This window comes from Notolabrus celidotus, chromosome 7, assembly GCF_009762535.1.
Source record: "Notolabrus celidotus isolate fNotCel1 chromosome 7, fNotCel1.pri, whole genome shotgun sequence".
NCBI classification, from domain to species: Eukaryota; Metazoa; Chordata; class Actinopteri; order Labriformes; family Labridae; genus Notolabrus; species Notolabrus celidotus.
In genome coordinates this window covers 9,291,080-9,316,929 of record NC_048278.1, presented here as the reverse complement: position 1 = coordinate 9,316,929, position 25,850 = coordinate 9,291,080, and the positions used below count along the sequence as shown (strand labels likewise).

Below are 25,850 nucleotides of genomic sequence, written 5' to 3'. Positions count from 1 at the left end.
ACAAGTGGTGGTGTGCACAACAGTGACAAAGATGTGTGCACACTATCTTTCGAGGACACACAAGGAAATGTGGTATTGAGTCAAACTCTGGTGTATGTACAAGCATGCACACACATTCACACACACTCAGATACACACACAGAGAATGCACAGTGTGATGCCGTACCCAGAGTGAATAGTGAAAAATAGGACAGCGTGGATCCACACCACCCTCGGTTGTTGGTGGGGATGACTGTCAAAACTTCTATTCTCTCTCGTGCTTTGTGTCTCTCTACTTCTTCTTCTATCTAGTCTCTGCAAAATGTTAAGGAACTACAATCATTTTATATTAAACTTGAATATCAAGCATTAGGTTCTCCTCCTTGTGTGAGTCAAGAGTTACATAGGTAGCTCTATATCAAATTAGCTTATTAGTTTTGAGATGGAACATTTGGGTGCAGCAAGGATTCAAAAGAAATTAGCGTAATGACTAATGGATATAAATCTATGTATTCATGGTATAACATAACAAGCTGAACATTATTTCTATTACTTATAAATGTTGGCGTATTATTCATGATTACCTGAACAGGATTTTATAAGTCAAGAACGACTCTGATAATTGAACCCTCAACAAATGACACACGACGAGCATATTCATACTTAAGTGTGTGTCATTATGTGTCACTTTAAATCAAGATGTTATTATGACAGATGAACAATTTGTATGCATATTGACTTTTAAAAAAAATCTTTATCTGTGCACACATGGACAAAATAACTACCTCTCCACCAGTGTAGGCATGTGCAGTGTGTGCAGGCATATGCAGTGTAAGAATTAGCATAGTGTTTTCTGACTCATTCTTCTAAATGCCATTGATCTACTTGCTGGTCTTTGTAGTCCTGAAAGCAAATTTATGCTAGTGTTCAGCAAACCTTTGTGCCCAATGCTTGTGCATTTCTGCAGAGGTATTACCGCTGATGGCAATATCACAAGGAGATAAGGTCTGCATGTTGCTGGCTAGTTCTGTTGTATGCATATGAAGGAAAGAGAATGGAGGATGGTAACATTTGCTCAATAACAAAAAGAAAAGTGCACTCCTCTTAGCTACTGTAGTCAGATTGTTGCATCTATTTGAAACTGTTACTTGCTGAAGATAGAAAAACTAAACACACTGCAAAACTCATAGTAATAGATTTGGCCGCAAAATATTCTTAATGCAAAACATACCATATTACACATTCAAACAACACGTGCGTTTCCCAGCTTTAATAATAATATTAGTTGCTTTATTTTGAGAAGTTTGACGATGTATATACTGAGAGTTTTACTAAAATACAGCTCAGATGATTAAGAGAATTTAGTCGTTAAGTCACCATTCAAACAAATGGCTCCACTGTCAAATATTGCAGTAAAATTTAAAACGTATTTAATGCACATTCTATGTTCATAAGGGTCTTATATGTTTAGGTTTATCGGATTAACCTGATTCACAAAGTCATAACAGAAAAAATAAATACAAATCCTAACAGTTTTGGACCATCCTGCGCTGAAACCCTGAATTTGAGATATTACATGCTTGAATTAATTTCCCCTTTCAGTTTGTATTTTAGCAGTTTTGTTTTAACCACAATAGTTTTAAAATATATTTTATTCAAAAAATAAAAATAACTTACGTCTAAGTATGTATGGATCTCCTTGAAATTAAAATGGCAACATGTGCAAAAAACAATTGGCCCAATTTTGCAATATTTTCATAAAACCCTTATTTATTTATCTTATGTAAGTGGGGAGTAGCCCTAACTTCTCACACCTCACTTCATTTATATAAAGGTTAATAACTGCATGTGCAGTTTATGTCCTAGCTTTCAGTGTCAGTATTTTTTGTGCCTAAATAGTGAGTATATGGTTGCTGTTTGTCTTACTCTTTATTAAACCACACCAAATAACCTTTAGATATCTACAAAATACTAATTATCAGGAGCACTGATGATATCATATTTGAAATGGATCTAAAAGATGTTCTTGTTTACCTTCACATTTATCCTGCATGGTCTCCAGTTGCTATGTATGTTAAGTTTTCCAATGAGTAAAGAATATGTGACAGTATATTTAGATGGATTTACAGTCAATACATTTGACTGAAAAAGCTGTATGTTGCGATGATGTCTTGTTCCAAAAAAGCAAATAAAACCTGGATTAAAATCTTGAAATTCATCACGACACTCTCAAAGTTTTGCCCCCACCTTCTTGAGTGAAAGCGCTCTTATTTTGGCGACTGCATGTAACCAGATCTCTCACTATCAGCTGCAGTCGGTGAGAGTCATGATGTCAGACCTGTGTCAGACATTTTTTTCCCATTGTTCCCTGCTCTGCCCTGTTACCCAGCATGCCTCTCTCTCTCTCTCTCTTCGACATAACTGCAGGTCCACCCAGCTTATACCAAAAATGTCTCATATGAGCGCCGAAAACCGACCCATTCAACCATAATCTCCTCGTGGTCGTTACATACCACATGTGGCTTTGTTGAAACCCTACAATCTGGTAGGCTGAGGTATCCATACTATCATGAAGCTGATTGGCTGAGCAGCTCAACAGGCAGCCATTTAACTGGTTATTCTCCTCATGTGGCTTCCAAGCAGGTCATGTGTTCTTGTATGAGCTCCTGAAAGGAAAACCCATGTCGAAATATTTTCATTCCAAGAGTTTGAGCTTTTCCATGGCAACATCTGACAGCCAATAAACATGCAGAAGTGCAATGAGGTTGCATTCCTGTCTAGTGACATCACTTCCTGTTACAATAGAGGACTTCGAAAGGCTCGGCCATCACAGCATCATATCGAATACCGACAAGTCCTGCAGAGAATAGTAGTGTGATGCCAAATGACTGACAGCGATGCCTTCAGGGACAAGACAACTAAATCAGTTTGGTTATGCTTAAGTCCATGGAGTAAAAATAGATGTCAAAGCTGGAGATTAATTTGATTGTCTCTATTTTTCATCCCTTTTTCCCCCAGAAATAAAAGAATCATGGCCTTTTAAAGCGTTAATTTCTGTTACACAGAGACTCTTTGTATGTGTGTCTTAAGGTGTGTGCGTCTATGTGTGTTTACCCTGGTTTGTCTGACTTCAAGAGCAAACAGTTAAAAAAAAATTCTGAACACCAACATAGCACATGGGTAGAACTGAGATTCAAAGCAAAAAAAGAAGTGTGAGCTTACCTTTTTTTAACGATCTCGAGGAGTCAGCCGCTCTCTCTGTTGGAGATTCCTCTTGCCTTATAGGTTGAAAAGATGTATTATGGTGTCTAGGGTTGTTGAAGTCCAAATCCAAATTCCTAGAGAATAAAAGAAAGAGTGAATACAGACAGAGATTACTTAAAATTAAAGCTATACAATCAAAGCAGGACAAACATGTCCGCCTGAACCGTTAGACGCATGGAGACAGGCACTGTTCTTGGGATAATGTACAGCAAAGAATGTTTCAAACATTTCTTTTCAGTTGATGAATCAGACTCTCTGACAAAATCTAAACTGGATTGGACATAATAACACAGGTCTTCACCTCTGCTGCCCATAAAATTGCTCTGAAAATGAATTTATTTGTAGCTGGGGAGTGAAGATGATCTTGATGGTGCAGCTTTGCATCCACAGGTTATGAAAGGACGAGTGATTGAACAAAGCGCACACGAGGTGAGTCTGAGGATAGGTACGCTGTGAGCACTCCTCCACTGTACCGTCTCTCAGCGTGCTTTGTTGTGCGCATTGTGCCTCGGCCTTCGTCAGCCTTCATGTTTTCAAGCCTTTTCAAAATGAACGGTCATGGGAAACTCAGTGGGCAGCACACAGACTCCACGGGGAAACCAGCTCTGCTGGACCCCCCGAGGACCACCAGTGTCCCTCTGTCTGAATCTGTTCCATGGCAGAGACTCGTCCTAGGGGCAGCCGGTTCATAACCCCCCCGTCCGGAAAGATAGGTAGAGTGAAGGTAGCAGGCAGTGAGTAGCGACTGTCTATGATACAGTCTGACATCTGAGAATGTCTCCATCTTACGCTCCTCCATGCCTGCATCTCATCTGCCTTATTGATCATTTTTTAACATTACATTTGTTTCTTTGTAATGTTTTTTTTAGACCATTATTTCTATGTCATACAAACATCACTGAATCCCACTGAAACATTCTCGTCTTGTAAAAATCTGCTGTATGCTTGTAACACTGTGATTGCTTCCTGCATCATGTACACTGAAAATTTTCATTTTTAGAAAAAAACACACACTAGGCTGCAAGATTCAAATCTGACAAAACATATTTATTCCATGTCTTGTTAAAACATCTCATAATACCTCATATAAGCAATGTTCATCTGACAAGTCCAAATATGACATCTTATTTACACATATTACAAGACAGTGATCAGATTTTACATATCAAATAAGAAATTATATCCAATCCAAGAACCTTAATTAAAAATTACTTGCTGCATGGCAGCTATTTTGCTCATTACAGGCATCTCAGGTCTTATCTTTTGCTGGGAATTTGATCCAATATAATGTTGTATCTGGACTTGTCAGATGAATGTGGCTTATATTATGTGTAATGGGATGATCTGACCCGATGTTACACTGCAAAAACTCAAAACTAAGCAAGTACTTTGTTTTATTTCTGGTGAAAATATCCTATCTGACTTATAATAAGCCAGATTCACCAAAGAAGTCCAGATGAATGTCTTATTTCAAGTTTTTACAAGCCAAAAATGAGACCTGAATGGCTTGTGAAGAATACAAAAATAATTATTAACCTATTTCCAAATTATTTTTCACTCATTACAATCAACTCAAGTCTTATTTTTGGCTCGTATGATCTTGAAAAAATACTTTAATTTGAACTAGTCAGGTTGATGTGGTTTATATTAAGTCTATTGTGACATTTTGTACAAGAAATAAGACACAAAAAAAACACATTCGTAGTATTTAGCTTTGCAGTGTACTCTTGGTAAGATTTGAGTTTTTTACTTATGGCTTTGCAGGGACATGGGTTTGATGTGGCTCAACTCTCACACAGTCTGTGGTTACGTGTAAGCAACAAAGGCACTATTATTGAAGTTAAGTGTTAATAAATCATATAACAAAATAATTTTGATCGTACTTTTTCAAACCAAACTATAAAAAACAGAAAAAATGTTACAACTAAATGTGAGGACGGTGCTTTTTTGATACTTGTTTTGGCAAAAAAAAAACAGTAATCCGTCAGCGTTACACTTACTTTACTGTCATTATCAAGTTAATGCCTTTCATTTTTTTGTGACTTTCTCGATACATAAACAAACTGAACTTCTTTAATTTTTTGACTAAAGCAACATTTTGTTCTCTGTTCAAATGTCTGTGAATTCGGAGCCGCAGGGGCATGGCTTGGTTTGATTGCGGCTTGTACAACCTGCGGGGCAGCCGCACGGTCTGTTGGTGCATTTGTGCAACAAAAGGACTTTAGTTGATGCACAAGAGTCAACAAGGTTTTGGTTAATGTAAAAAAAAAACATTTAAAATCAGTTTAAACATTTAATGGCGTATTTTCCTAGTGTGTGGACGGTGGATTTTGGTACATGTGTTGGAAAACACACATCTGTCAACATTATACTTGTTATACTTTCAATATCAGTGTTTTTGTGATTTGCTTGATACGTGCAGTATATAAAAAGCATCTCTTCATGTATTGATGAATAACAACATTTACTCTTCATTATGTCTTCCTAAAAATGTATTTTCCACAAACTTGTTTTTCAAAAGTGTCACTTTTTTCTGAAAACTACAACCATCTCTGTCATTTCTCATAAAAAGGGTAGGGCTAGGTTGAAATTCTCCTCACATTTTTGGACTGAAATTGAGCGAGTGCTGTCCATTATTTTCAGTGGAAATTAAGTAATTATTTCTGTGTGATCAGTCAGGAATAAACACTCAGGATTGGATGATTTTAGGGGTTTATTTTTTACTAATTATTCATTTTTTGAAGGACAGATTTAGAGAGTCCTACTTTTTAAGTGTCTGAAAATGCCTTTTTTTGCTTTGAAATGTGAATTAATGTGTTCAGTGAGAACAAAGTGATCAGAAGCCAGAGTACTCACTGCTGTGTTGACAGCTTTAATTAAGTCTGAATGTGAAAAAGTCCCGAGCTGTGAAGATGTTCTGATCACAGTGTCATGTCACATGACAGAGTCCAAAAACTTGTTACGTTCTTGTCAGCGGTACAGCCATATCTTTTTTTTCTTTTCTTCTTTTTTCAGGGTAATCTATTCACCTCAGGAGTTCCACAGTTTGACCCGGTACACAGCCAGCCAGTGTCTCACTGACAAATCTAATTTCATGCCAGAGCCTTTCTGCAGTCAGCCATTTTGTGTCAGAGAGGCAGACCCTCGTTGTTCTGGTCTGGTATTATTCCACGGCCTCCGCTCACTCAGCGGGGGGCTCATTGTGTCCCACTCACTGAATGAAGTTTGAGGCATTGACCCCATATGGCCTTTAAATGTCCCTCTGTCCAACCCTATTCCATGCCATCTTGTCTCCCACCAGGCCGCCATTTTGCATCAAATGGAAGAGAAGCAGCTGAAGCATGCTGCGGCATTGTCATTTGCACTATTACTTTTTTCATTCTGCTGCATTGCAGAGCAATTCACTGCTAAGCAGTATGAATGTGAGTCTTCACCTATGGACCTGGAATTGGATTAATATCTCCCTGTATGCTGCTTAGTTGAATGTTCTTTGGATATATTTATTTAATTAGTTAAGAGACAAAATTGAAATGTTAAGAATTTACAATTGCGTTGGCTTTAAACTATTTTAAAAATGGGGACACGTTTACTTTTCTGGCATTGGATTTACATTGATGGTGTCACGAAGGAGCGCTTGAACAAAGCTTATGAAACACGGAGGATTTCTGCCGCATTTCTTGGAACTGAGAAGACATATCATCAGGTTAAACCAAAAGCTGATTCCAGCTTGAATTGACTTCCAAGTGATCTGCGACTCCCTGCATAGCTTCATCTTAGCGTTCATGTCAACCAGTTACAATGAACACAGCGTCTCCGCAAAGCCTGCTGATGGTTTTTGAATGACCTGGTATCTTCTTCTGCAGCGCACAGATCTCTGCCACACAAATTGATCACATGTGCACACAAGACAAACACCGTCTTTTTGCAACTTGCAGAATCACTGATGAATACACGATGGATATCTTATATTTAGTGGGTGGATATGCAGATTGGAATTCCACCTGCATGAGCCTGCTTTGTTGGATTGTTTTTTATTTTTAGATAGACTTTGCTGTTTTCCCTTAGATTCTGATTTACCTTCGACTCTGTTCATGAAGCCTTTTGATGCAGCCTTTTTAACATTTTTGCTGAAATAAACCATTCATGCAGTCTGCATCTGGGTCCTTGGCTTTGTGTTTTACCTCAACTGTGTCATAATTCTGTGAAATGTCTGCTTTCTTTATGGTGAAATTGAAAATAGTGCAGTCCAAGGAGGTTTCCGTGGATGTTACTGTAGAGAAACTGGCTTATGATGTCATATCAGTGTTAGCCTTAAACCAAGCTATATATATGTATTTATGTGTTTGCACATTATTGTAAAAACATTAATGTGTACGGATATAACGACAAGTTTAGATTCATAAACAAAATAGTAATAACAAAGAAACGGCTTCACCAAAGGATTGTTTGGCGTTTGTGCCTGCTCAACATGTGTAAGTGAGCCTAACACATTGTCTAATCAACAAAGCACCTGTACAGACTTCAATGCACCACAAACTGCACTGTAAAGCAAATAGTGTCTCTGTTTACTGCTGTTTTTCCAAAAACCTACTAATAAGCCATTATGTATTTATTTAGGGGTAAATGTTACCCCTTCTTCATGCAAATAAGCCGCACTCCAAAAAAAAAAAAAACACCTATTTCACAAACACCATTGCTAACAGTCCCCTGCAGTCCCAGAGTGACATTTTTACCACCTGCAGAAATTTGGTGGTTACCACAAGCTCAAACTTTTCAGTGGTCAGTGGCAACAATTCTACCTCTCAATGAGCTAAGAAAAAATAGTAAACCAGTGCATTTAGACAGTTAATATTACTTTTTCATTACAATTATAATTATCAGAGGGTTAAATAAATCTGTGGCTGTCTGTGGCTTAACTTGCACATTTACACTACCACTCAAAAGTTTGGAAACACCTTCTCATTCAAGGGTTTGTATTTATTTTAATTATGTGAAACACTGTAGATTAATACTGAAGACATCAAAACTATGAAAGAACATATATGGAATTATTTAATTAACAAAAAAAGTGTTAAACAAACCAGAATATGTTTTATATTTTAGATTCTGTAAAGTAGCCCCTTTTTCCTTCATGACAGCTTTGCACACTCTTGGTATTCTCTCAGTCTGCTTCATGAAGTGGTCTCCTGGAATGGTTTCTAATTAACATGAGCCGAGACTGGTAGGGTTAGTACACAATGGATAGCCCTGTTTGACTACTGTTGTAATCCATGCTATGGCCAAACCAGATTATTTCATAGTTTTGATGTCTTCAGTATTAATCTACAATGTTGAAAATAATTAAAATAAATAAAAAACATTAAATGAGAAGGTGCGTCCAAACTTTTGACTGGAGTGTACATGCTATACAGTTATGCACGAGTGGTTGTTTTTTATCCTAATCTCTTGCTATTTCACTCTTAGAAGTAAGCTGAATATAAAAAGTTAAATTTGTTACACATATGTCATGAATAAACTGGTAAGAAGTGTCCCTGCATTCAGCTTATCATCCATGTGTGGACAGATTTGAGATCAGTGATGAAGAGAGTGCTCAGGGCAGCCCTGAACAGCAGCAGAGGACAGAGATGCTGACAGCTCATCTCCAAACAAGAGCAAAAAGCAAAAATGTGTATATGTTTTTAGCACCTGACTATCGTTGTTGCAATATGCTTTGTAAATTGGGCCTTAAGATTAAGAAGCATGGTTTGCAATTCTTGATGCTATGTGTGGCTGCAATCTGTTCTTATTGAATCCCCCCTGAATCTGTTTTGAAGTGTTGTGAAACTTCAGAAAAAAAACTAAATCATGCAAACCAGAAATTATGATCAACTACAACATGGTTTAGGAAATCAATACTGTGATGTTTAGTCCCATGTAACAACCAACTTTTATGGCAATGCAGCTCCAGAGGGTGGAGAATAGAGCCAACTTTACTGTCTGTTCCTCTTGTGATGTTGAAGGCATTATCAATCAAATCTTGTCAAAAGATGTTAAAGTACAAAAAAAAAACTTTCATTAAAGTCTTCAAGTTGAACTATAAAACTCTTTGGAGCAATGCACTTTCTAAAGGAAGTAATGTACAGTCTTTAGAAGCTTGGTAGTATAGAAGGTCACAGTATCTTTGTGAGAACTTGTGGAGTTAAAACGTTCTCTCAGAAGCACTGTGCTTCATGGCTGTAGTAAATATTGACTACCAAAGTAGAAGGGATTGATCAAAGGAGGGGAAAAAAGGAGCTATGCAAGGAGACACAGAGAAGAGAAACAGGTGAGCTGAGGTGAAGAGATTCCATCCGCAAACACAGAGGGGCACACTAAAGAAATTGTGTGAGTCTGTGTGTGCGCGTGCTCAGTGTGTTTAGTGTCTGTGATTCTAAGACCACCCGCAAGTTTAAGGCAGGGCCAGGGGTGGTGTGTTGTGGGCGGCTGTTGTGGTGTGGGACACGCAAACACACACAGCCACACGTACACATGCAGACCCCCCTGCCAGTGCAGAAGGGGCTGAAGCAGCCTCTGTGCTGGTTGATAAGCAATAGCAACACTGCTCCCAACAGGGAAGTTGTGTTTCCAAAAGAAAAACACACTCCTAATTTGTGCGTGCTCTGCCTGGACTCAGAGTCTGTTAGCAGCAGGGAGGCACAACTACCTCGAGACTGGGCTCACACTCATACACAGAGACCAAACTGTACTTTTATTAACAACAATAAAAACAGTGTGCTCCTGTGGCTCTCATACAGCAAATGTTTGGTTTCTTAAACATATTTCTTATGTGCTGCACTGATTTCGTTTTTCATTTGACAGAAAAGACAGGTTTTTTTGCCCTGGATCGAACTGTGTAAACATCGTATCAGGAATAATTTAATTAGGAACGTGAACAAAAATGTAGTTACGGCTCAAACTGTACATGTAACACACCTGCATTACTTGAATATGATTGGTCAATACCCTATAGCAACAGTCTGTTATTTGTAAAACCATTGCTTGGAATACAGATCTACTCACAAACTGTTTTCATACTCATTCATCAAAAAAAAAAAAGATTAAAACAGCAAAAATTGCTATACCTAACATAGTATGGTATACAGCTGTATATAAGCACTGTTAAATGGTAAAGAGAATGTCACACTGTGACAGTGGCTTCACACAGGACGTGTGTTGGCTGCCCAGCAGCTGAGGAATGGCAGCCAACAGGCTCCCTGCATTCTCTTTTTGCCGTGCACTGTAACAGATTAGAGCATTCAGACCCCTGGCGTGAGCAGCGTGACTCACACACATCTCACATCCCTCTCACAGGGAACTTCCACCAGACCTGTGTCCAGTCTGTCTCCACATCGCTAAGGCAGCAGAGCTGACCGATATTACTCATGTCAATGTGTGATTCCATTGGCACAGCTCCGTTGTGTTTCTGCTCTGTGTAGGCAACATGGAGACCTCTGCAGCCGATATGCAAGACTTCTATTTTTGCAGGATGCCGGAGCACTGAATAAATTAGCAAAGGACAGATTGAGCAAGACAGGAAGTCAGACACGGAAACAACACCTGGTGAAATTTCAGAATAAAACACTCCGTGTTGATGCAAGATCGTGTTGATCACTTACGACAACATGGATAGGAAGGAGCTCATCATGAAGGTATAAAACCACTGATTTTGTAATATCTGCAGGAAATCCTGTCTGTGCTCTGAAAATGCAGCCGGTGAGTGTCGACAGATGAGAGAGCACAGAGCCAGACTGCAACAGAGCAGAGACGGACCAAACATGGATCTGGTGGAAGTTACTGTTAACTGTTACAAGTATTTTTAAACTTCACTTGTAAAATGTAAAAGTAAAATGTAATTCCTCCTGTTGTTTTTCAAAATGTTGTTGAAAAAAAAGCCCTATGTATAAAAAAAGTATCAAAGGTCTGAAGTATAAGAGCTTTTTCCCTTCAAATACATGTGGAAAAAGTGGGCTCTCCTTGTATTCAGGGTCTACACTTTCACAAGCCATCATACACATCATTGAAGTACCTGTTTTTTTTACTGTCAGATATACACCACACATCACATTAACCAGTGGACGTAGTAGCACAAAACAGAAAACAGTTGGACCTGAATGCTCAACAAAAACAGCAGGAAAATATCTCTCTATTGATTAAAAAATAAATAAATAAGCGCATGCCACACTTCAGCTTCTGTCTGAGAAAGACGGTAAAAGGTGGCTTCCGTGCTGGCAGGACAAGGATTAACAATCAACCAGAGCACAATATGCGCAAGTGAATCCACAGTGTGAGCATGGCATTGATCAGGATTACAGTTTCCCTCAAGTTGATCCGGATAAAGTCTAAAGAAAGTTACACCACACTGAGTGACAGCAGGGACAGGGAGGAAACTGCTGCTTGTACTGGCTTTAAAGATAGAAATAAACATCGAAACAACAATGAATACAAACGTCTTTTGTCTATCACTCAAAGGATATTATACAGTATGACATGCATTAGAATAACTAATAAAACATTAGCATTGATGCGCTGCCTCGAAGTCCATGATAGACTTAATAATAAAAAAATCTAACTTTAACTTGTTTGGTTATAGTGTAAGCGTTGTTTTGTGTTTAATTGCTGATAATGTAGGTTAGTTATTGGGCCTATACGGTATTCAGAGCACATGTCCTATTGTTATATGACCATTATTCTGGAACATCGGCAAAATTGGCCAACAATAAAAAAAAAAAGTCAACCGTATACACTGGCTGGAGATTATATGGCGGTCGCCATATTGGAAATACTGACTCAACCAAGCAGCAACCTCCGGTCTAAAAATATGAGTGCAATGCGGAAGTGCTAAAGGATCCGCTTGAGGCTGGCTCCTGAAGTACCGGAAACCACAAACACACCAATTCAAAAAAGACAATATTTACAGCAGAAATAAACATGTTTAAAGCCTGGTATAAAAGAGGAGTGTAGTCTGGATAGCTCATTTCTTGATAGGCACACACTGTACAGGGGGTGAATTTTTTCATAACACAGTAATTTCCAATGAGAGGCACAGCTGACTTGATTTACAGGCGGGAACACTGTAGCTGTTGGCTAGGAGGCTCAAAGCCCAACTCTTTACGTCACAACCACTCGACAGCAGCAATATGGCCCTCACAACATTAGCTATTCAGACCAAAACTTTTTTTTTTAACCAGGCAGTAAACATGTTTATTTTTACTGTGAATATGTGTCTTATTGTGTGTGAATGTGGTTTGCGGTGCTTCTAGGGCCAGCCTCAAGTGGACACTCAAGGAACTGTAGTTCCACATTGGCTACATCTCTCAAGACCGGAGGTTGCTGCTTGATTTATATGTAATCTTCTTAGGGGCAAACCAGTAGTTGAAAGACTTGGATTCATTAACGATGCAGTTTAACTCTTTTTCAGTCATTTATAGTTATGCCATAACTCTATGTATTAAGAACTGTGAACCTGAAAACCCTGTTAAGTTTGGCAGGTTCATAACTCAGCTTATTATGAAATGCTATCATCTGTAACGATTCAGGCCAGGATGATTTTCCCTCACTTCATCAAGCTTCATGTGGCACAAATTCAATGTCTTTCTGCTGACTTTACTCTGAGGACAGATTTCAACTCATTAACTCTCAATACAGTACTCAAACCGAATGAATTTGTGTGAGCCTGTTTACCGTTTTGGAATATTTATGAGACGATTCTGAATAACAAATCAGCTTTTCTTCACTGCAAGGACTCACAAACCTTTGTGTGTTTGTGTTTCATTTATTTTTAGTCTGGGTGACTGCATTGTGGACCTTTGGCAAACAGCCTTTTGAAGTTATTTAATAAGTGAATTATCATTTTAGCCCAAACTGTTACTGCTGATTGGCCTTGATACCCAAAAACACAGTGTAGGTCTTGATTCACATTTTCATCTTTACAAGGCATTTTTAATTAAAGTGAAATATCAAGTAGATCACACTGCCTGGGGGTTTACAAAATAGCCTTTTTTTCTAATGCAGATCAGGCTGCAGTGTTTTACTCCGAAGTTTTTACTACTGATTTAAGCCCCCTGAGTTCTGCAGTGGAAATTACTCTTCCTGCTATTCTTGCTTATTGCAATTTCATTCCTCAAGTGTTTCCTTTCCTTCTTCAAATCTGTTCAACTTCAGGGTTAAAGGAGTCCTCTAATTTGTGCTTCAGAAACTATGATTTTTATACATTTTAAAGAGTACTATTCAAACAGTGATGTTTCCAGATTGGGACATCCACCCACCGGCATTTTTACAGCACATTTTGCACTGTGGGGAGCGCATGAAGGCCCAGACTTTTAAAATGTTATTCTAAAGATATAAAAGAAAGGGTTATGGAAAAAATGGTCTGTGGATTTTTTGCAGCAGACCATGCACTATAATTCATTTTTTAGTACACCAAACAAAACATAATGACAACCAAGAAAGTTCACTGTCATGAAGAAAAAGACTAATGTCTTAGCTTTTGTTACAAAAAGTATGAATGCCCTAACTAAAACAGTGGGTTATTCATGATTATTTTGAAGAGAAAATTGTTTAAGTGATGGTCTTGATAAATGGGAATATTCAATGATACAGTATCTAGTGATCAGATTCTAGACTAAAACGCTTCCGTGCTCATCCCTCCTGTCAGTGAAGGGACACTGGCCTTGAGGACAAGAGGCTCCTGTGTTGCATGATAAGTCTATCATCCATTTGTTAAGTTTTTACCATCAAACCATCTATTAATACAATTTTTGACCACAACTCATCTTCTTCCAACTGGTGCATTATGCACAGCACTCATGAATAACAAAAAAAAATGTATTTTATAGTGTGTCTGTTCTGCTCATAGACTGTATAAATATTGGACGTAGTATCAGTGACGTCATGCATCTGATCCTGAGCGCTGTTTTGAAGCCAATCGTCGGCAGGAGCCATATTGGTAATGCTAAACTCAACCAAACTATAGTGTGAGGTAAAGAGGCGGGGCTTTGAGCCTCTCAGCCAACAGCTATGTGTTCCCGCCTGTCAGTCAAGTCAGTCATGCCCTTAGTTGGGCAAAACTCATAGTCTTAAAATCTTCTGAATTCACTGCCCTTACAGTGTGTGCCGATAGAGAAATTAGCTACTTAGACCGAAGCCGTTTTTTGAACCAGGCTGTAAACCTGTTTATTAGTGCTGTAAAGATCGTCTTTTTTCAATTGGTGTGTATGTGGTTTCCTGTGTTTCTGCAGCCAGCCTCAAGCGGATGCTTGATGAATTGCAGTTTATAACACTTCCGCATGGGATTCATATTTTGAGACCGGAGGTTGGTGCTTGGTTCTGCTAAAGATAGAAAAAAAGATGACTGTTAATGCTGCTGGTACTTGGGGCTGTACAGCTCTGAATAGAAAGGTAGAATGACCCTCGGATGCTGACGTAGCTGACTGATACCTGTCTTGGCTTCCCTCCACTGGCTTCCAATACACTTAAGAATTGATTTTAAGATTTTCCTTTTCGTTTTTAAAGCTCTGAATGGTCTGGTCCCTCCCTATATAACTGACCTCCTGAGCCCTTACAAAACCTCCAGGCCTCTGAGGTCCTCTGACATGGCTCTCCTGGCAGTTCCCCTGTCAATATATAAACTGAAGGGCGACTGTGCTTTTAGTGTAAAGGCCCCACGTCTTTGGAACAGCCTCCCCTCCTCAATCAGGGTCGCCCCCTCTGTCGACTCTTTTAAGACTCGCCTCAAAATACACTTTTATATTTTAGAATTTGAGTTCTCTAGCCCTGAATAGGTTCTCATTTCCAATGCTGTGCTTTCTTTGTCATTTGTTTGTCTCTTTTTAAATGATTGCTTGTTTGGTCTCACATTGTGTTTTTTTTATGTATTGTACAGCACTTTGGTCAGCTTCTGCTGTGTTTTTAAATGTGCTTTATACATAAATTTGACTTTTAACTTGACTTGACATTGAGCCGTAGCATTAGCTGGATGAAAACTGTTTGAAAGTAGGTATTGGTTGTTCTGCCTTGATTTAAGCTGTTCTCAACCAATTGTCAATATTCCTGTTTAGCTTCACCAGGTTACACCTTTCTTTATGTTGTTCAATCTGGGCTGCTATATTGCTGTGCTTAAGTGTGATGCTTCGTTTAGGTGACAGTTGAAAAACATAATTTCTCCAAGTGCTGTTGTAGTCGACTCATGATCACTTCATTATTATCTTTCCTTCTTTATGCCTCAACTGTGTTTATATTTCTTGTAATACTTATCTGATTGCAATGTTTCTCTCTGTCTAAAAGCACTCACAACTTTGGTTTTCGGAGGTGATGCATAAATAACAGTTTACTCATTATTTTTTAATCCTCCGATATCTTCGCCAGACAGCCAGCGTGCAATTTGACAAGAGAGAAATAAGTAAATTATAATGTACAAAATGTTTTTGTTAGATTTGAATAGGTCAACACAACAAAACAAGACTGAGTCAACATTGAGTAATGTGAGCTGAACTAAATACACAGTCCTTCTGCTAAATCTGACACTTTGGCATAAATATCTCTCTGAAGGAATAACAGAGTGGGAGGAAAACTGAAAGACAGTAAAAGACAAACCCAGAGAGACAAAAGGATACTGAAGTCATGACACCCCCCACTCTCCCTTGTTTAACAAAACCAAACCGACACCCCTGTATCTTTCCTCCTCCTCATTCCTGGACAATTAGGTGATTTATTAGCTGTTAGCTGTTCCCTATCTGCTCATTAGGGATTTGGGGCCAGCTCATGTGAGCTTTGTTTGCTCTGGCGTGAGACACGCTGATGGCAGGCCGCTGTTTGGCTCACAAAGGGAATGAATTCACAAACATACACAACATATAATTGGATATCAGATTACTGTGGAGGTAAAGTGGAGGGTTTGGTCTGTCTAGTTGTCCAGTACAAACACACTGTTATCACATGGTCCTTATCATTAACTGTCCCAGTTAATCAGCAGGTCATAACACGTCATTAAAATGCTGTCAGGAACGATCCAAAGTGGTGCCAAAATAAGAGCTCTGTCTCTCACACAGCAGATTTGTCCAGTTTGGATCAGCGTAATTTAAACAAACCTCTCTTTGGTACATGATCCCTCTCTTGGGCAAACATGAGGTTGGACAGAGGGAATGGAAAATGAGAGGGGTGGAAGTAGGAATGGAATAAAACAAGAAAGAAAGGAAGCAGGGAAAGTGAAAGAAAAGTGTGAGGGAAAGACAAATAAATCTTGCGAGAAGGAACGCGGAGCAGATTGAAACAAATGGAGCAGAATGCGAGCTGGGAGTCTCTAATTCTCCCACGTCTCTGTCTCACTTGCACACCTGGTAGCAATTTAAAAGTAACCTTATTACCTTCAATAACTCTCCCTCATACACGCACACACCCACAGTTACAGCCACACACACACTCACAGCCTATTAGCCAGGATAACAAGGCCTATTTATGACCAGCATCACACTTACTCCATTTCACTTTAATAACTAGATATATTCCACAGCAAATTGGTCATGTCACAGGTACACTTACACGCACACACGTGCACACACGCACGCACGCACGCACACACACACACACACACACACACACACACACACACACACACACACACACACACACAAGCTAATGCAACTGTAAGCAGCAGCACACACACGTACAAGGCCACACAACTAGCTGCATAAATATTTAATTGAAACAAAAATTTCAGAGTTAACAAACGGCTGCAAAAATGTCACATGGTGTGTTACGTGAAAAATTACACAGTTTTTCAATGAATAATTTGTACAAAAAACAAAAGGCCTATATAAAAGATACACAAAGTAAGTGCAAATAAAAAACAATTTAAAAAACGTATATAAGAAACAACTTCATCTTACAGAAGAGCCTGAAATAAGCACAAACAAATATAACACTAAGTTATATTTGCAAATATTACTTGATATGTTTCTTACCCCAGATATCAATTTAATGAGACCATACCAAAGATATTTTTTAAAAGGAACATAAAGTACAAAAAAATGGTTAAGTTAAAATATAACTTTCAAACAACAGAAAAACGTAAGTTAAAACAACCTCTTAACAACATTAAAGGTATGGCTGCTCTTAATTTGTTGAGCATGTACAATTATCATTTCTACATTACATAATTAAAGCCTGTGTAAAAACCTGACCATATCTGGAGTAGACAACTTATAAGTATTTCTCTGCCATTCTTGTGCAAGTAGCTTGCCTGCTTTGCCCCTGCTTCAGATAGGTTGCAGGAACAGCATGTGATGGCTGTGGAACAGCTTCATTTTCACCTCAGTGTGCAAGGTAATAGATCTGAGCTTTTAGACTATAGCCATGTGATCCCTGTCTCAAGCCCTGAATATCTTAAGGACAGAAGGCTTTCCTATTTCTCACCACCAGCCATGTGGTTCTCCGCCAGAATAGCCAGTTTATTGACAATGTATCAACGATTAATTTATATACAATACCAATAGGGATGGGCAATGATTATCCAATATTCAAATATTCGTTCACTTAGTAAAAATTAAAGTTACTTTGAATATGTTCTCATTTTAAACAAGTGTCATGTCAAAAGTTATTTTTTGGAATTACGTGCCATCTTAAAGGTGACATATTATACTCTTTTTCATCAAAATATATTGGTGTAAGAGGTCCCAGAAACATGTCTTTAAAGTTTATGCTCAAAAAAACACTTTGAAATCAGATTTTGGTATGCCTGTAAACCCCTCTTTTTCAGCCCTGCTCAGAACAGGCTGTTTTCTGTGTCTGTACCTTTAAATAAGAATGAGCTCTCTGACCACGCCCCCTCAAGAAGTGGATGTGGCCTTGGCTGTCCAGCACGTTGATCTAATGTTTACATGTTGGCTGAATATACACGGCGGCTCACAGACCCGCGTAACTTCAACTCTCTGAATTCGATCCAGAATCTGATCCTGACGGAGAGGCGCCTGCAGCAGGACCTTTCTGAACGATTGGTCACAGATTCTGTGTTTCTTGTTGTTTTATTTGTCAGTATGTCGACATGTGTCTTGGTACACTGCTATGAACATGTAGCTATGTGGCTATGCTAACTAGCGCTAGCATTTTTCCATGAAAAATAAAAATCATCTACTAGAGCTTCAAATCTGCATATGTAGGGGGTAAAACCGACCTCTGTGTTTATTAAGACAGCCTACAACTAGCATGCCTCCCTCCTAAGCTCCTTTTAGCACACGTGTGCAGGGAATGAAAAACGGAGGCAGAGTGGAGGGCTGAACTTCCGTTACAGACCGGAACACGTTGTGGTATAAAAAAAAACCACGGAAAACTGAAACAGCTCGTGCATGAAGCATGAAGCACAAAGTACACTCAAGTTGCCAATTTGCAAAAACCCTTTTCTGTAAGTTTTATTTGCGCTTGTCAATGTCACTTCTCCCTCACCAACCAATCACAACCAAGAAGGGGTGGGACTTCGGGCTTCACCTTTGTCAACTACAATGGCAAAGGACATGGCAGTCACTGAATGATGTTTTACTTAACACAATTCATCTCATGCAGTCAGGCTCGTTTTTTCAGGGGTAGAATCCAGGTGTCATGAGCTTCTGCTAACGTCATGATATAATAACTTTCCATTGTTTTACATTTTCTATGTAAAGTTTCTCTTAATTAAATAAAATAAACACACAGGGCAATTTAAAACAGATTACCAGGCACTACCGAGCAGAGCAGAGGAGCCAGAAAAATATTCACAACCTGAACAGCTGGTGAGAAGTGCTCTCAGATTGAGGTTGTGGTTTCTGCTAGCAGAAAAAATACTATTAGTGGACACAGGCCCTGAAGCTACTAAGCTAAAAAATGTGTTAATAGAAGTTGCATTTTCAATGAAATGTAAAGACCCTCTTGGAATTAAAAAAAAATTTGAAAAGACAATTTATCTTATTTCTAAGAAAGTAATTTTGTAGAGTTTGGAAAATGTTGGTTTTTGATGTGAGTTTTATTTGTTGGGGTGTATAAAACAAAGAATTGCAGCATCATATATTCAAAGACCAATGATAAAACAAAATATAATTTTAAAAAGACTGACTCCTGAGTTCAGGTGTCTCTCTGTCCATTTAATGTACTCTCCCGGCAGCTAACGGTTTGCTCCATAAATTAGACCACACATTCTCCTGCTGGTACATCTGGTTTGTAGCCATGCAGATAGTTTTATGTGTGAGGTTTGGAGACCTTGGGCTCTGACATACCAACTTGAACACCATATAATCTACTATTTAGAGAAGCAAGACATGTTTGAAAGAAAGTTCAGAAGGATTCAAAAGAAAATGTCTTTCCAACTACAGAAATCATTTTGGTATTTTTCAGCTACTTAATGAGGACTTCAGGCCAAAAGAATCCCCTTTTTTCAGTCTCCAAGCAGTTATCAACCCCCATCAGCAAACAGCTTATTACAGAGAAGGAAAAAAACACTACAAAAACATGCATGACTGAATTTTACCTGCCTGGCAGAAAAACAACAAAGTTCAGACCGATCTTTGAACAAAAAGACACATACAGCAGCCAGATATTTCCAAATATTTTCCCGAAATGTTTGTGCAGACCAGAGAGTTTAATGGACAGGAGGGAAGAATTTTAACTTACAATTGTAGCATCCATACGCTTACGGTAGATTGTGTCCTGTCTGATTTTGCTCTCCATACAGACTTACACCTGAAAATACCAAAACCTGCTTCATCAATACTACTCAGACTATAAACATACTACAAATGGAAAGTAAGACCTTCACTATCCTAAAGATCACAACCCCTTGGGTACAGATTATAAAGTGTTATGTAGCATCTGTGAGTAAAGATTAAAGAGTAGCAGAAACAGTGGTGTATGAGGCATTTCAACAAAAACATTTCCAATAGTTATCAAAAATCTGAAATTTTCTGTGGCAAAGTCTAAGCTGTCCAAAATGTTTTGGTGAGGAAAATCTTGTTTTCTTTTTCAGTAGTAAACTACGGCTATCCCATTGGATCTTTTGTTATGAGGACAAACTACACTGAAGTGCAAAATGTAAAGCATACTGTTTGCATACCTATGTGCTAGTGTTAATTTTGGCGGCTATTTTTGATTTAGTCTTAGTCTTAGTCTTTAGACAAAAATGCCTGTTAGTTTTAGTCACATTTTAGTCTTTTCAGCCCTTTAAAGTCCTAGTCTAGTTTTAGTCGACGAAAATCAAAACATTTTTTTCTAGTTTTAGTCAGATTTTAGTCTTTGATTTATGCCAAATCATTTTCTCTCTTTAAAATAATTCATGTAGTCGATCAGATATCAGTATCCGTGTTACCAAGTGTTCAAATAGTCAATTTTCACTCTTTTAACACTTTTGCGTAATATCTGAAGTTAAATGATTTAGCCTCTAACTGCTAAAAATTAAAAAGAAAACATTCTTGATGTGACCACTATGAAGATATTTTGATTCTCTTGATTCAAATATAAAATCCCATAAACACAATATAAAGGCTGTGTTTCACTTTTACGATGGTCTCTGAATGCACCTCGCAGCGACAGAGGCACTGGACAGTCAGTTCACGGCACTCTGAAATGCATCTGCATCTTTGATGACAAGGAGTTGATCCAAACTTACTAAATGTGTCTGATGTTTCACCAAACTGGATTAAATCAAGCTGAAGACTCTGAGCTTTTTACGGTGATGGTGGCAAAAACGTCAAATAGTAAACAGACATCCCCCTGTTGTGTCTTTGTCACTAACGCACACCGGGGGTAAAAATCATCAATGAAGATGAGACAGATGCATGGAGGTGAGGAGAGCTGGTTCATAAAGCACACCTGCTGCAGGTAGAGACCAAGCAAATAACTGAGCCCCTCAGATAATAACTCAGCCTGTCACAGGAATGCATCACTTTTATCTTTAAAGATTAGACCCACAGCGGGGGAAACATGGATTTTAAATGTCCGACGGTCGGCCACTAATGTTTTCATCTAGTCATCCTCAACGAAATCTAATCATACGTTTGTCAGAGTTTTTATTATCAGTGATATAGTTTAGCGTGTCTTTGTCTCGTTTTCGTCATGAAAAAAGGGTCGTTGACGAACATTTATCGTCATAATTTTCGTTAACGAAATTAACACTACTATGCGCATACTTTGAAGAGTTCCAGGTACAGTTGAGAGACATCACAACAAAACTTTCCACAGAGGAGTACATTCTTTCATGCATTTTTGAGAGAATAAGTAAAACAGCAGCAGCAGCAGCGCCTGCAGCAGAGATCATAAATTACACCACATATTAGTGACTCCAGAGAACATGGGCTTGTCATTCAACCAAGGACGGTCTCTGATGATGAAACGCACCACCAGTTCTTCTGTTTATCCACTCGGACATGTGATGATCATTACACACCAAAGAACACTAAATCAGCCCTTGGCTTGGCGTCGCCCCCTGCTTCTTGCCTCTGGCAGCATTGGCAGCCAGTTTGAAGCAAGCGGCTGCAACAGTTGGCTGAATAGCTGGTGAGGTGTGAAAGCCTCACCGCCTGCATGGAAAGGTGACTTCATGGCCTGCCTTGAAGCAGCACAGAGGAAAATATCCAGAGGATTAGAAGCAATGGATGGATCCCAAGTGTCTCGAAGTTAGGTAAGAGTTTGAAAAGCTGCCAGCAGTTTGGTTCTTTTCAAAGCAATGAGGGATTCTTCAGTTTCATCCTAATGGCTCAGTGTAGAGTAGAGAACAACGCTGAAGTCAGGGGGATAGAATTATACGGCCAGTACAGATATGTCAAAGTCTTTCCCTTAATCTGTAGAAAAACATGGACCTGCAGGAAATCCCACAGGTGTCTGGTGGAATGATTTAAAGCTTGGTATGGCTTTACGGTCGACCATTTAACAGCTGAAACAAGCATATGGTGATAGGATAGGATGTCTGGTTGTAGCTGAGTTGGGCAGAGAAAGAGAAAAGAGACAGTTCGGTAGTCTTCAGCATTTAGCGAGAACCTAAAAAACATTCTGTTTATTAAGTAGTGATGCCAACAGATAACATCCTTGTTTGGAAAAAAAAAAAAGACTTTGTGTCTTTCAATGCAAGACAGCTGTTGGCCAACAGGGGAGGACTCCAATTTTGACAAAAATCATTCTACAAATGACCTTTTGTTAATAGTTGGAATAAATTATGCTGTAATACAGCATGTTGTTCATTTCACATTGAGCTCTATCTCTTTGCAATTGGATCTTCATTGTGTGACGGTTTAGAAAAAGTTTCTTAATATGATTAAAACATGGTGCATCAGGGAAACCACTACATAAGTAAGCTAAATTTGCAACATTTTAACTTTAAATATATCTTCTTTGACTGCTGATTTTAAATGCAAGTCAAACTTTAGTCCTCAGGGTGTAAGTTCTGTGTTTTCTTGACCTTGTAATCATCAACATAGACACTTTTCAGACTCTTAATATTACATCACCTTCTTTCCCAGATGGAGTCAGACGCACTCACATATCTGACTGAAATACAATAGCTTGCAATACCAAACAAAATCGGGAAAATGTGTCTCGATGTACATGACTTCATCCACCAGTGATTCCCAAAGTGTGGGCGGAGGTCACCTGGTGGGTCTTGAAGATATTGAAGGTGGACCAAGTGAGATAAACAATTGATTAATGGATGGATGAAATATTCTTACTGCCTTACCAAAGGCCAACTTTTTTTCGGTTTATGAAATAAAACTATATCACCAGTTTCCACACATAGACAAGATATTTATCCAATCTGCCAAGGATACAGAAGACCAAACATCCAGTTTTAACATTTTCTTCTTCCCGTTTGTGAGGTCGCTGCCCACAATATATACACCAATGGACACCTTCCATCCTTTACCCCTCATTTAGCTATCATACTGATCCCAACCCAATCCAGCCCAGCAAGCATTTTTATGTTGAAAAATCTACAAAAAATTATAATGGCCACCATTGAAAATGGTCTTTCTACCTTCTCAGCCAGAGCTGCACAGTTTAAGTACTTTCACCTTCTTTATGAGGGAAGTTTAAATCTGCTCTCTTTAAGATGCCTGTTGAGTTTTTTGAAACATACACGTGATAAAGTAAATCAACAAGTCTGACACATAAAGAGGAAAGAAACTGAAAGAGGGGGTCAAGCTGCTGTGAGCATTAAAGGCTGAGGGGTAGGTGAGTGGCTCTGTGTGAGGGCACAATTGAAGGGAAGCACTGGAGGCAGATTAGTGAAAAATTAGAGGATATCACTAAAATGAAGTGGCCAATGTTCCTGAAATGTTTTAAGTAATTTGGTATTTCAAAGTGGGCCTCGGTACACTCAAGTTTGGAAAAGGCTGCTGTATATCATACATTTGTAACCTTTTCACGTAACTTTTTCATGCAACTACCTGAGACTGTATTTTGTCATCAAGATGGATATCACCTGACTGACATTAGCAACCTTAAAATGGAACACTGAATTGTGAAATAGCACAGAGGAAACGACATACTCTGTCTCTTTGACATTAACATTGCAACCCCTCTGGCCCTGAGTCTTTATCACTGAGGTTGTCCTGACTGCAATGTACTGAATAAACTGGATAAAGCATGGCTTCACATGACACCAATATTTATTCACATGTCTGTTTAACCATAGAGCCACGAGACACACACATAAACCATTCCCCCAATAGCAAATACAAATGAAAGGGTGCTTTTTTATTACTGATTTTTATCATTTCTAACTCCAAAAATAGTGTTTAAGTTTGCATCTCCTAAAAAACCTGTTCAGCACATTATAATTTGTCTTGTTAGCTCAGCCTACTTTTAATGCATAGCTACAGTATTTATCATTTCTTTAGTTTAAATACCAACACAAACATAAACAGTCATAAATCTTCCATGAAGACCGCAGCATATATGTCCCCTTGGGACTCCACGTCTCAGGTCCCCCATAAGGGGGGTGTTCACAGCGCCTGACTGTAAATGGCAAATTCCCCTGAAACTCTTTGTCCCATTTTAACAACACTGCTCAGGTCTCGCTTTCATTCCAAGAAGGGGAGTTTTTTGTTGTCTTCTTTTTCTTTTTTTTTACTTTTAAAAGAAAGTAAGTTAGACACACAAGCAGCCTGATCCTCTGTGCACATGTAGGCACACAGGCACATTTCTGAGCATGTAATCATTTACACACATGGACAGTCACACTCGGTATAAAAAGCACGACAGCATTTACATCCATACGCAACAACAGGGTCATCAGCTCTACAGGCAATTTGATGGTTTTCAGCCGCGCCTCTGTTAGAAATGATTAGGCACTTGTCAGGGGGAGGTGATTGCCAGTGAAGGGCTTTTCAGTGGTTGAGGGGTGTTTAAGGTCACAACACTTTTAGCCTATCATACTGTCTGAAGAGGTCATTCAATAAAATGGCACCTTTTATCCCACCCACACCAAAATATCCAACGCAAGGAAAACGAAGACTGTGCCCTTTGACGTGACATTAGTAATAATGTATCCTCAGACTGGTACAATACAGCAATCAGCCTTTCACAAAGACCAGTTCTGCTTCTGCAGCTAATGACAACACTTATTAGGGGTCACAAGGTAATCCACAATACGATTTGATACAATACGATACAATATGAAATGGTTCGATATGAAACACAATACTAAGCCCACAACAGCGATAACGCCACAATACAACGATTCTGTAATAATCAATGTACAGTAAGACAAGGTGAAGAGTCATGAAGCTGTGACATACAAAATCTGCTTTTGTTTGTGACACGTTCACTTTTAAATTCCCACCGGGAGAATACTGAGGAAGTCTTCCAGGGTCTTTTCAAAGTCTTCCAGTGAAGAGTTTAATTATAGCTGTTGAACAAGCGTTTAAGTGTAGGTCAATTATAACAGCCACATGCTACATTTACAGTGCAGTAACAGGCCAATGATGCCTAATGCTTCAGTTCATACATACTACACAAAGTTTAATGGTGTTATTTAAATCCATCAGAAGATGAAAGATTTTTTTTCTCGCATAAAAAAAAAAAAAATGACCACATGTGAAACACACATCAACACAAGGATGTGTGTTTGCACTTGCATAAAGGACACACACGCCACACAAACACGGCAGGACTCTCAAGGAGCCATGCACCTGCACATGCTCATGGAGTTAATTTATGCAGCTTCAGGAACACAGATGAGCACAGCACATGCTCTACCAATATGGATGACATGAAGAGGCTTTAATGCTGACACAGCCACATGATGTCCCTCTGCTGCAGCATGACTCATATGTACACTTTATCAAAATTACACTTCACCAATATAGAAACAGACAGATAAAAACTCAGAGCAAGACTGACAGAAAAACTAGCTGTGGAAGAAGAATCTATGCTTAAGTGTCTAAAGGAGGGATCTATTTTGGTTGTATTCAACTTCTTACAAATAATAGTTTGGACTACTATAAATTGAGGATGTGTGATACAAAATTCAAACAAAAGCTGGTTAAAAAATGCTTCTCACTTCAATGTGTTGCAAAAAATAAACAAAAACGTCCCCCTTCTCACGGGGTCAAACGTAAATCAAAAATATAAATATCAAC

The 25,850-nt window shown here is 38.7% G+C and overlaps 1 protein-coding gene across 1 annotated transcript in view; it reads right to left on the bottom strand.

The window, feature by feature from the left end:
- Positions 1-25,850, bottom strand: part of tenm3 (teneurin transmembrane protein 3) — a 517,897-nt gene that overhangs the window by 430,960 nt on the left and 61,087 nt on the right. The window contains 1 exon segment of the mRNA XM_034688142.1: positions 3,202-3,317. The gene's annotated coding sequence lies outside the window, so the exon portion shown is untranslated.